Source organism: Hipposideros armiger, unplaced genomic scaffold (assembly GCF_001890085.2).
Source record: "Hipposideros armiger isolate ML-2016 unplaced genomic scaffold, ASM189008v1 scaffold_1094, whole genome shotgun sequence".
Classification (NCBI taxonomy): Eukaryota; Metazoa; Chordata; class Mammalia; order Chiroptera; family Hipposideridae; genus Hipposideros; species Hipposideros armiger.
This window is the reverse complement of record NW_017732444.1, coordinates 142,515-147,351: the sequence shown is the minus strand read 5'-3', so window position 1 is coordinate 147,351 and position 4,837 is coordinate 142,515.

The window sequence follows — 4,837 nt, the reverse complement described above, 5'->3', positions numbered from 1 at the left end:
CCATCAATCTTTTGCTGGGAGTTTTAAAATTTGATTGCTTCTGGTGGCTCTTAGAAATCCTTGGCCTTCCTTGTCTTGTATGTCTTGTAGCTGCATCACTCCAGTCTCTGCAGCCATCTTCACAGGGCCTTCTTTCATGCGTCCTCTCATAAGGACGGCAATTCTTGGATGCTAAGTTTACCCTCCCTCATCCAGGAGGATGTGTTCTTAATTCCATCTGCAAAGATCCTATTTCCAAATAGCGTCACTTTCTAAGATTCTGGGTGGACATGAATTTTTGGAGGACATTTTTAAATTAACTATTATACAACAGGCATGGGAGCTTATGTCCTGGAACCAGGGCAGGAGAGGGAGTCCATTAGATTTTCTCAATCTCTTAAATTAGCCCTTTGTCTTCTTACTTCACCCCCAAGCCTGGGAACTGATGTCCAGAGCCTCTTTGCTTCAGAGACCCATCTGTCTACGGCATCTTGATAAAAGTGTTTGGGTATATGGTTGGGGTGGAGGATGGGGCTGGAGGAAGCAGTCACAAACTGCATGCGGTTGGGAAGGAACCTAGGGAATCTAATCATTTTCTGCCTAGATTTTTCAACCAGTCCTTCAGTTTAAGCCCCAGCCCTCACCTTTGCCATTTGCTGTATCTTGGGCCTTCAAGTTGAAGCCTTTCCATGGTTCTATGGTTAAAACTGCTTCATTCTCTTTAATATCTTCCCTTCCTGCCTCCCCCAACTTCACCCCCAGCAAGCACTTGGGTTTCGCCCAAATCTGCTCTGCTAAGTCTGCCACTTCTCCATCCTTCCCCATGGTTAGATAGATGTTCAAATCATACTAAAAGATACAAGAAAAGTTGAGTTTTGTGTGTACTCATGAGAATCAAATGAGATACTGTGTCTGAAAGCACTATGCAAATTGTCATATGACAAGAAATTGAAAGGCATTACTTAAATCTGAATTTCCTGTGGAAACGGTGTCTTTTGCAGAGCAAATTATCACGCTCTAATTTATCTTTTATATAAATCTTGATGTTCATGTGATGAATTTGCATCAAGCAGGCTAANCAATGATGGTGCCAACTTGGGCCAGTGAAGCAACGTCCTCCACAACTAGACTGAAGAACAAAATGACATCAACTTGTCTGTTCCCCTTCCCCCAATTCCCCAGCGCTGTTCCATCCCCCCAATTCCCCAATAATAGTCTTAAAAAAACAAACAAAAAACAAACAAAAAAAAACAAAAAAAATACACACAGAAATCCAATGTATAACTGAAGCTTAAGGAAGCATAAGTGAAGCATAAGTACATTTTCCTTCAAATTAGATTTTCCCTATGTTAGCAGTTAAACCAAAGAAACACATAACCAAATACTTCGTTCTCTATCTTTCTACCACAATTGCCTCATTCTTCCTTTCAGGTCAAGGTTCATATTATCATTTAGGTTTGGCGAGCAATGATATGTTTTTGATTGCTTATGATTCAGGTTACTTTTAAATTACTTGGGGATGTGATAAAACTCCAAACACATTTTTCTTAGAGCTCTCCCCCCTCAAAGACCAATTATATTTTAAAGTAGTTTTGTTGTTGTTGTTGTTGGCTTCTCTTTAAAACAACGCTGCTAGTTGAATCAATCCAGTGGTTATCACAGGCAGCACAAAATTTTGATTTGGGGATGTGGAAAAGATTTGGAAATGTATTAAAATGAAGTGATGTGGTGGTAGAATCAGACCTCTAAGTGAAAAAACAGAAAACTGCCTATGACACTATGCTCTCTCAGAAATGGGAGACCGCTGTCAAGTTTCAGTAACAGATGGCACCTGGCTCAATCAAGGACAGCCATCAACCAGACAAGATAAACCTAGGGCTACTATCCTGGGCTCCTTATTTAGTGCTCTAGCGCCATGCACTGTGGTGGGCTAAAAACTCAGGGGGCATTAGGAACAGGGGAGAAAAGGATGATTCATATTGCAGGTAATAAGAATTTCCTAAACATATGCTAGGTATGAGATGGAAGGTAGAATCTGACATTTGCACATTGAAGCCTGAGGGAGCGGGTAGGGTGGGAAGGGGTGATGAATAAGGCTTTTTTGGAGAAGGAAACAACCACATAAAAAAGCAGCCACGCTTCGTCTTTCTGTTTTACTGTTTCTCTGTCTTGATTTCACTCTGCTTCCTCTACATCTTCCCATCATGATATTAACAACTGCCAAGACTCACATTAGGAAATTGTGGAAAAGGAGCCACTCTATGGTGGATACCCAAAACCGTTCATCTCCCAAGGCAAATTACGTGAGGATTCATGTCTCCCACCTCCCTCTTCTATCTTTCTTCCCAAACACAAGCACATGTGCTCTTGATATTTAGGCTGTTTGTAGTCCTCTGTGACGTTTTTCCCCACCAAGGTGTCCCTGATGTTCATCTGTAGCCCTTTCGTATCCCTGTAGGATGGCCCTGTTCAGACACCATGTTTAATGCACTACACGTGCATTCTGAGCACCTAGTCATCACTCAGTGGATATTTGTGAAGAAGAGTCTGCAAGTGGGTGTGATCTCCGCCATTTCTGCAGTTTCCAGGGATTCTAAACTCTCTCACAAGCCCACACTCAGCCTTCAGCAAGTCATTAAAAATAACTAGTTGTATTCTTCTTACCTGGAGTTTCTTCCTCCTGTGCTCTGCCACAAATGAGCCAGTATCCTTAGCCTATCTCCTTGGAAGTTTCTGTCTTTCCTAAGATGTCAATGTTTACTGCGCTGTGATTTTAGCTTTTTGATGGGTTTAAGAAAAGGTTTGACTGTGTTGATCATCCTACCTTTTGTTTTTATTCGGGTGGAAACAAATGTTCTTTCCAGCTCTCTATATCCTAGAGATGGGAGTGGAATTATATTTACTTTTAAATATATTTGATTGGGCTGCTGGCAGAATGAACATGTATATATTTCTAAGGTGTACTTACAAATGTAAGGCCCAAGACATGAAAATTCAGGTGTCATCAGTAGATGTGATCACTAAAGCTGATAAAATAGATGCTACTTTAGGGGAAGAAGAAACTGGAAAAAAGAGCTGATGGTTGGAGACACAGAATGAAATAATTGAACTTACTGTAAAAAGGATAATGTTCGTGTATATGTGCGTTTTTGATGGGAAGTGGATGGTTGCACAAAATAATAATTACACTTTATAGTCTTCTGTCATTCCAGTTTTATATCTGATTTCCTGCTATCTGTGCCTTTTAGTTAAGCAGAGCTGTTCCCAGAGAATCATCTAAAGCTTTTCTTCTTTCTCAGCTAGTTAATATTGATATATTCTGGCTTTATCAGCAAAGAAAAAAGCCACTATTTCTTTTATTTTTTTCTTTCAAATTCCTTTAATTATTTAAAGTGGTGCTGCTCCAAATAGCTAAAGACTAATTAAAAAAGCCAACTGGTGATTCATTCATTTCCTCCACCGGAGCCACATCTCAGCCCAAGGGCTCAGGATGGCAGCAGCATGAGGTTAATTCTGGAATCACAGACTGCTTGCTTGAGAACTGTTAATTTCACTGCTCATCTCTTCCGAGTGGGGAGCTCCCACTGATTGCAAATACAGAAAGACAGATGAGAATTTGGCTTTCTAATTGGGAATCAGGTATTTTGAGCAAAATTAAGGGTGGTGTATGTAGGGTGGATTAGGTTGAAATGAACCCCACTCTGAAAAACCTCTTAAAATATACACACACATACATACCCACTAGATAACAAAGCCACTGTTCACCCTCAGAATGAGGTAAATCGCCAAACATCTGCAGTGGTGTACTATTGGGTTGTTGGAAAAGTCATGACGTATTTTTTTCTATGTTTTTCGTTGCAAAAATGCGTCATGACTTTTCCAACAACCCAATAGTTTTCCAGCAATAGCAGCATAGTGTGATGGTTAAGGTTATGGACTCTGAGTTGAAATCCCAGCTCCATCACCCACTAGCTGTGTAACCTTGAAAAATTATTCCATCTTCCCAAGTTTCCGTTTCCTGTAATGTGATCTAGGGGTGAATAATCATAGTTAACATTTGTCGACTGTATGCTATGCACAGAGCGTTGACTTATTTATCATTTTTATTTTGAGAATGCATAAAATTCTTTGTTTCAAACGATAAAGTCTATGTATGTATTTTGTTTACTTTTGATTTAATAAATTGGAAGAAGGGATATTCAGATGTAAGCACACAAAGGGATGGCAAACAGAAAAGACAGCACAAGATAAATGGGACACAGTGAGTGGGTTTCACATGTGTAACTGGAGTTCCAGGCGAAGACGGTGAGGGGGAGAAGTTTATTATTTGCCAGACACTGCTTAAGTGCTTCTCAGATATAACTTATTTAATCCTCATAAAAACTCTGTGACTTAGGTACTATTCTTGTCACACCCATTTAACAGATGAGGGAACCAAGTACTGATAAATCAGGGAAATTGCCCAGGGCCACATAGCTCATAAGTAGTGGAGCTGGAATATAAACCCAAGCAGTTTGGCTTTACAGTCCACAATCTAAACTAGTTCTATTCGAAGAACTTTACATATATAATGTAAATGTAATGCTCACCAAAAAGCCCTTTGAGGTAAGTACTATCATTATCCTCATTCCATAGGTTAGGGAATTTGCCCAAGATTCCACAGCTAACTAATGGTAGAGCCCAAATACACTCCCAGGCATGTCTAGCACCGAAGTCCACAGTCATAATCATTATGCTGTATCTCCTCTCAGTACAGTATCCGCATCATAGAATTCTTGTGAGCATTAAATAGGATACAGCAGGCGTCGGCAAACTTTTGAGATGGAAGAGCCGCCAGGGGTCAGCAAACTGTGGCTCA